Source organism: Halyomorpha halys, unplaced genomic scaffold (genome assembly GCF_000696795.3).
Source record: "Halyomorpha halys isolate HHAL.00 unplaced genomic scaffold, Hhal_1.1 Scaffold757.1, whole genome shotgun sequence".
NCBI classification, from domain to species: domain Eukaryota; kingdom Metazoa; phylum Arthropoda; class Insecta; order Hemiptera; family Pentatomidae; genus Halyomorpha; species Halyomorpha halys.
The window spans coordinates 18,389-27,582 of NW_027114541.1; positions in this window are offsets into that span (position 1 = coordinate 18,389).

Here is a 9,194-nt window from a genome sequence, read left to right on the forward strand (position 1 = left end):
GTTTGTTTGATAAAGAAAGAAAGTTGATTGGGAGAGAAAGGAAAGAACACAAAGAAAAATTTGGAGAAGAGCTGACTTCTATTATGGTTGAAAAAAAGGAAAAAAAAGACCTGTTTGAGAGAAATTTCGAAATACTTTTTTTTCCACGCCACGTTTTAGTATAGTTAGAAAATTTAATCAAAGAAATGAAGACGTTCGAAAAAGATGATAGACGTTCATTTGCTAGTAAACGTAAATCTAAAATGTACTTTTAGGAAATGAATTAAAACAATAATTTATTTAAGAATCAACTGAAAGAAAAAGAAATATTTAATACGAATTATGATGACAAATGTTGGTTTGAATCTATTTTTTTTTTACTGGCAGAAACCCAATGTCCATTACTAAAAAGACAACAAAGAGAGAAACTAAATTTTAAAAAAATTAATTTTAAATTTCAAAGTTGTATGAGTGAAAATACCCCATAGACAGAACGCACACAATATCTTTATTTAAATCCAATACAATTATGAATTCATTGAATATCATCTGAGTGAGTACTTATCTCCGTTATATATTTTTTCGATGAGGTAACTCCTCACAACATAATTAAACAATCAAATAAATAATGGAAAATGACAAAATATATTTTAATTTGAATAAAAAATAATATATATAATATACCTAGGAAAATAATTTAAACTTATGTGATCAGGATAAGGAAAATGGTTTACTGATAATTTTCTTTAAAATAATAAAATATATCATAGTCTACAAACACACCCACACACATAAACACACACTCATTCATACGAAAATTTATAGAAACACTTCTATCATATAACAATATACTAAAATAAATTGACTGAATAAGAAACACTTATAGTGAACAAATTACAGCATCCACCGACCAAGAAATACCATGCATTATAATAAAATTTAGAACAATAATAAGTAGATCAAGTGTAAAATTTATAGGAACTGTAAGGAAAAAAATTGTAGTGAGTATTATTTTTCTTTCAGTCTTAGACATTGATGAATAAATTAACATTAGGGAACTGAAAAATTGTTAGGTTTTTAGCCAATGTATTTTTTTTCCCTTTCTTTAACGGTAACCATAATAGGAGATTGTACATGATTGTATATAGTGATGTTAATCTATTTTTTTCTGACATACTACATTGCACAATAGGATAAGGTTTTATTATGTTATTATTAAAATTTAAAAGAAAAAATAATAATTATCATTATTTTTATAAGAACCGCTATTGTAATTATATAAAGTAAAAAAAAAATCTGTATCCCTACAATCTATGAAGGGCCTTGGGTACATTACTTAATAAGTAAGTACTATTCCTAAACCAAAGGGTATGCAAGGAGGTGATTTGATCAGAATCATGCTCAACTGTCATTTTTCCTCCTATTTAAGAGTACCTACTCACTTAATAGAGGCTGGGTGTACTCCAGGAAGTTCTTTTGAGTCCAGATTGATGATATAACAGAATAAATATTTATCTTCCACGGCGGACCCAAACCAGTGCTCTGAAGATAGTTGCAGTTCCTACTAACTAAATTACTGCACTCCAAAAAATGTATCATCAAAATTGAGAAATTATAATATTAAGTAATTTGATGTAACAGTGCGGAAGATTATATGCATGGTATGAAATAAATCAAATTATATAATTAATAAAATTTAAAAATATAGAAACTGATCAAATAAAAATACTTCTTAGTTGAAATCACACAAAAGAATGATTAAAAAGGTAAACTTAAACGTAATAAAAATACAAAAAAAGTAATACCCATGCATTCACACAAACTGAACAACCGTGCATGAACATTTAATACATAAATACATTTTTCAATAAATAAATATGCAAATATAATTTTTAATGTAATAAAACCACAAATTAGATATTAAGAGGTCAATAAAAAGAACATATTATGTCTCATACACAAAACACCAAAAATATAACATCAATAATTAATAAAAAGAATAATTAATACTGAGGGAGGAAAGAGGACTATTGTTAAGATGGCTCACCCTGAGGCTCAGAGGGCCTTTTCACTGAGATGCTTCTTCTACTAAAGCAGCTTGTTAGCAACTGCCGCACTATTTCGCACTGTCTTCCACTAAAAATAGAAACCATAGGTTCATTATCATCAGACCTTTGGGATTAAAATTAAAATTACACGAGGCAAAACATTACATACACCACACACATATAATAATACTTGTCACAACAAACTAGTAATGCAGAAGCACACGTAAATCCAAATCAGTGGATGTTATTTTCAATATACCAATTATATATTCGATAATTATAGGTATCATGATAAAAGCTTCAACTTATTTATACAAATGAGAGATAAACAAAGCTTACTCGACTTCAATTCTTAGTTTTCTTTTAAAAAAATAAAGTGACAATCATTAAATTATCAGTCTACGCAGAAAATAATGGGATTTTACGCATGACAGCAAATAATTTCGGACGTAGTTCAACTGAGTAGTAGTTCAAGTAACTACTTTTTTTTTATTAACCACTGGATTATTTAAAAAAATTAATTCAAGCATTTGCTTTTATAATTAAAAGATTTCTCATTTTTCTGAAAATACTAAATCAAAAATATCAGAACTGTAGGAAACAAATTAGAAACAGAAAAAAACTCTCTCTAGACATAAAATATAATTAAACAAAGTGATGTCACCAATTACGAAGTTAAAGTAAGTCATACTTAAGTCGCTTATGTGTATATTTGTTGCAACATAAATCATCACGTGAGTAAGAAACGGTGGTATTCATGTGATTAGAGTCAGACCAGATGCACAGCTAACTCCAAGGCACTGAGTTCGAATCCATCTATGGAAGATAATTATTTATTCTGTTACTGTAACTGTCAGTCACCCCTGTGGAATTGGGAGACGTCTTATGGCCTCCAGCGAGTACTTCAGTAAAGGAAGTACTCTTAATTGGGGGAAAAATCTGGCGGTTGGTATTTCTGGTATTTCCTTACAAAGTACTGAAATTCTGACCCTTCGTGGGTTTTAGCGGTTCCTATTATTATTATTTGAGAGATCATAAGGACTATTGTTCTATGACAAAAGGATATGGTTACTTCCAAGTTTTGAAACAAATTTTTGTATTTTCGGAATGAAAAAAAAACTTTGTAAATGTGTATTATAGGAATTCTCTGAGTAATAGATCCTATACACCTTTTGCATTTATTTTGTACAATTTGAATTTTTTATCAATTTTTTTTTTTTTAATTTTATTTATACGATTTCTATATTTTATAGTTCTGGCATATGTATTCGAAGTTTTTAACTGTACTGTATAAATGCGAGTAGTACAGTACGTCCCCATATGGGTGAAAGCAAATACTTGTATCCATTCAATTTCTGTCTGAGTTTTGGTTTCGAAGATTGGGTAAAGAATGTGTAAAGAAATTTGATTAGTTTGCTGAGGATTTCCTTAAATGAAACCATTCAATTCAAAATCTCAATTTCCCTCTTTATTTTTATTTCCTCTTGTTTCGATTTTTTTTGTACATACAACTCAATTCAAACTTTTTTAGTAAATTATCGTTATTAATTTATTTTTATATTTTGAAGCTAAGACAAAATTTAGCCCCAAGAGGAGAAATCGATAGAGGGAGAGCGGATGGATATTATAGAAGGGCCATAAGATTTCTGTTGAAAGGCGACCGAGCCGCTGTCACCATTACATTGCCCCTTATAATACCGAGCCCGTCACACATGAGTGAACTACCAGCCGGTATTCCCCTCCCGTATATTCTTCCCCAAAAGCAGGAAAGCACCACTCATTGTTAACTACGAATAAAACCCATGCTTTTTACCTTTAGCCTATTCAAAATAATGTATCCAACAAATTATATCTCGGCTTCTCAAATAATTTCATGTGAAGATCCCTATTGGATGTAACTATTTTAACTCTGAAGAAAATTCAGAGATATTTAAACAATATCCTTGAATTAAAACTAAAAGGCAGGTTTTCATATTTTTAACTTTATTTTATTTTATATAACATTATACCCATATTAGTTTCTATATCATGTAAATAATACAAGAGCAAAAGAATACTTTAAGTACAATAAGAAGCCGGTAAAGGGGTAAAAATTGATTTTTAAAGTGATTTTCCTTTTCAAAAGCATCAATTTTATAATTTTTTTCTGATTTTAGTAAATGGCCATAGTTCTAAAATGGGGCCTATTAAACAAACATTTTATAGATCTAAACGTAAACAACAAATTATAAAAGAAAAACACAATAATAAAAGATATATAAAATTATCAATAGTAAAAAATGTGGAAAGAAAAACAATTTTGTTTATTATTCAAGATTTATATTTTTCATATATTTTTTTTCAATTTACAATAAATTATATGCATTAGAACTATGATTATAAATAACATTTGTATTTTTAAAGAAAATGCCGGAAGGTGGAAAATATGTTATTGATGCAAATGTAAAAAATGAAATGAAAAAATAATTTTATTCTGGGACAAAAGTACGCTAAGAATAATTAAATGGTTCATGATTATTTTACTGGCAAGATATTTTAGTTACAATCACAATTTTATGGTGGTAAAGAATGTTATGAATAAACAGATCGTTTACATTGGTGCGGTGTTTGAATATGTCGAAGATAATGGGATAAGGTTTGTCTAAACAAAATAATGGAAGAAATAGCAGTGAGAGATTGGAAGATAATTCAAGAAGGAAGATTTCGAAATGACGAAGGATTTCCCGAAGGAGGTGGTTCTATGTGAGGGTGTATTTAGCCAGTCGGTTAACATCTAGGATTTAATGAAGGGATAGGTGAACGTAGAGTAAGGAGATTAAGGATGTAAGAAGGTATTATTGGGCTTTAAAGATTTGGAAAAGGATACCTCAAAGAGATGTTGTCTTCGGAAACTAGAATAAAACCTCTTCAACTCTTCTGTATACCTAAAGGAAACACGAGCAAATCTGAGAAACACGAAGATGAATCTTATGAAGCAATTCATGAGTCTCTTCAGTCTCATCTCTAGCCCAGCAGATAGTCAAGCAACCGTAGTCGAAGTAGGGGAAAATGAGAGAAGAGTCAAGAAATAGTTTGAGAAATGGAATTACGGAATAAATATTTATGTACGGCTACAGCTTTACTTGTGTTCTAGAAAATTGGAATTACAATTACTTTCCGGACATAAGTAATAGCAATTACATTAACTTCTCGACCACAAGTAAGTGCTATTACTATTACGATTTGATTTTAAGTAATTGAATTTACAATTACAATTAATTTAATTCAGAAGTGGGTTAAAACCATATGTATGTAAACCTAGCCGACAACATATTTGTAACATACATATTTGTTTTGTTTTTTATCAATTTTTACTGAGTAAATATCTAATTACTTATTTTTATGTTCATTTAGGTATTTAAATAACAATTGATTCAATTCTAGAAAGAAAATAATAATTACATTCACTGTTTTTATCTTGCCGTTATAATCACGATTACATTGTTTTTAATTAAATTTTTTTATGAAATTTCAAATTATATTAAAATGCTCCTTATTTTGTTACTAATAAAACCATCCATAAAGACCTAAATGTTCCTTATGTAACCGATCTAGCCCGAACCCGATATTATTCCTTCCATAATAAACTCCCTAACCACCCAAACCCACTAGTTTCTAACCTTGCTTCCTCTACCATTCCTGGCAATCCTCCGAGGCGCCTGAAAATAAGATGGCCTCGTGATCTTATATTGTAAACTGTTTTTAGAGTTCTACTACTGGGTAGTTTCTCTACATCCTGTATCATATCATTATGTCATTATGATCAAATTTACTGGTTGTATTTTTTATACAGTTGTAAACATCATAAATTTAAAAAAATTTATATTAATGTGTAATTGCCATTATGTTTGAAATTTTAATTTCCACAACTGTGATTAATATACAATTAACGACAACTGAAATATTTTTATCTATTATTAATAATATTTTATATCTCACGTTTGTTAGTATTAAATGATAAACGCTATAGGTAATAATAAATTAGTTTATTAGTCTCTGATCTTTTGTAATTGGTTTGGATAAATAATATGTAGCTTGCGAATGTCAAAGAGAATACTGAAGTGGTTTTTGATTGAATCCATACGTTAATAAAATAACTATTATTTATCCGGAATGAAATGAAGATAGAAATATAGTGATTGGGAATGACTCTCCAGTGAGTAGGATGTTAGAGGTAAGATAGATTAATGGTGATACTAACCGCCCGCTATGGAGCCGTGTCACTAACGAGCAAGAGTCCTCTTTCGCCCATATATCATTCTTATTTGTCTTCTCTCCCATAAACAATGCGTTTTTATTTTTTTTCTGTTCACTTCATACGTTTTCACCCATCATTGATGTCCTCTCTTCCATCAAATGATAGTTTAATAGAATGATTCAATAAACTTCTGACATTTTGTTCAAATATTGATAAAACTAGTTATTTCTCTTAGAATTATATCAAACATTTCTCTTTAGGCAAATATTATAATATACTTCATTTTCTTACTAGTTGAAAACCATTATGAAGTTTTAAAATAAGTTAGATGATGAACTTCTTAGTGGCGCTTTATTAGGCGATCTAATAAAGCCTGTACAGTATTGTCCACGTATTTCACTAACAGAGTTGCAGATCTGTAGGAAATATTGTGAATGAGGTAGAGTGATGGATACTAATTTTAGTCTTGTAGCAGGAAGTTGTCAGTTCTAGTGGACAAAGAAAATTCTGTCAGGAACGAAGACTTGAATGATACAATAATATGAAGTGTATACGTCAAAAATTTGAACAAAATCATCACATTTTTTTTTTTATGGTGAAATTAAAATATTAACCAACATTCAGTTTATTTAGCAGTAGTATTTTATTTAAATCAACAAATAATCATATTTAATCATATATTATATTATATGATAAACTATTATTTAAAATTTGCTAAAAAAATTTTAGTATGGGTAAGATTAATAAAACAAAAAAATCACTTCCCCCCCATCTCCCCGGTAAAGATACCTTCTAGGTGCCATGTTAAAGCTGAGATCTGTAGCTATTGTTTGATATAAGAATTATTGAAAAATCTTGAAAAATGAAGCTACATATATATATAAAGGAGCTATATTACTAAATATCCAAACCCAGTACTAAACTAATAAAGTAACCCTTGTTTACAGTACTTTACTATCTTCATATAATAGAAAAGTACGGCTAACATTAACAACAAAAAGAGAATGAAGAACAATAAGGTAATGAAGAATATAGAATAGACAAAAATCAAACAATACTTACAGACAACCAGATTTCACACTGAAGAAAAAAAATTGAATAAAACTAAAATATAAAGAACACAATTTATACAAAAAAACATGTCACAGACCGATCGGTTTAAAAATAATGTTGGGAGACATCAGGAATTAATTAAAAAAATTAACAACTGTAAAGGTCTTATTTCTAAATGGATATATTTTTTTCCAAAATATTGCAGTACGAAAATATCAATTTAATAACATATAAAATGGATACAAGACCTGTTATAGTTTTTAAGACATACCCAACTGATATACAAAACATTTTTCTAAACTATTAAAAGGTATAATGGATTCAAAATTATATATACCGATCTTTCCAAAATATAAAAAAGAGTAGGCTGTACTATAAATCGGAAACATGACCCACTTAAGTTCAACCTACCAGGAGAATGTGCCATTTTCACTGGAGAAGTGATAATGATCATGAAAGTAACTTACAGGATAGCAGACCGTATGGTCGTTGTAATGGACTCAAGTAGTATTTTAGCTCCTACTGATGATAATGCAAGTCTGTAATTTCGTCAATCGTAAACACATGGTAAAGGATGGAAAGTAAATCTAAAGTCTCGCTGACTTAAACGGAAAGCTTACCAAACAGTCAATTCGAAAAAGGAGAAGTATCAAACGTAAATTAAAATATGGTATATTGGAAGACTGGGAGCTCCATTCAAAGAAAATAATTTTGGCCAAATGAGAGAAGTATTTGAAAATTAAAAAGACAAAATTATAAAAAGAGAAATATGATTGTATAAAATGAATCACAAGCAGGAATGCCAGGAACGAAGAAGTTTGTAAAAACTTAGAATTGGTCAATGCAAGTTCACGCACGGCTACCATCCAAGAGAGCTGGAATCACCCCTATGTAAAATATGTGATAATAACCCTAAGTCTTCAACACACTAGCATCAAGACTTAGGGTAGCATACTGGTAGATGGTAATACATAAGAGATAAGCCTTTGATAATAGTGATTTTTATGAGATAAATCTCTGCTCTGTCAAATTCCTTAAGAGCTCAGATAACTATAACAGAGTTGAATCATTCTTAGAGGCCAGTGGCCCTTTAGGATACAGAAAAAAAGAAGATGGATACGATCAATTGTCCAATACAATACTAAATTAAAAGAATATGATTGTATTTCTGTAAATTATTATAATATGTATTAATAAAAACAATATTAATATAATAAAATGAAATTAAAATTTCTCAATAAACTAATCCAATTAGAATGATAAATATACAATAGTTACATAAACAGTATAAATGTATAAAATCATATAAAACTCATTACGGTCCTTATAAGTATTAATTATATACAAAAAGTTTTTTAACCATCAATAATCATTTCATTTCAACATTCAGCATAAATCATCAATTTTGAATTTTAATTATGCTAATTAAAATTTGACATAAACGGGGAAAATCTGGTGAGCAATCTAATTATACTCTCTAATTATAATTAAATAATCGAATTTCCCTGAAATTCTCTGGAATAAAATTTTTTATCCCTGATTTTAGGAAAACAATTATTATTATTATTATGTTGAGTAACAAATAAATTATCAGGTACAGAAATATCTGATGATGCAAATGTATTTGAAAAATATACATAAAATTGATTGCTTCAGATTAAAATGGAACTTTCCAGTATAATTTTCCTACCGTAAAAATAACAATATGTTTTTTTCCTTTTTTTTATATTAATTACAGTTAATAATTTTTAACCCGTCAGAATTTATTCAATTTTTAATTGTGGCATTAAATACCAGTGAATATAATAATCATATTTTTGTGAAGTTAAAAAACAAAGAAAAAGGCCATCTCTAAATTTCCACTTTTCTATAATTGT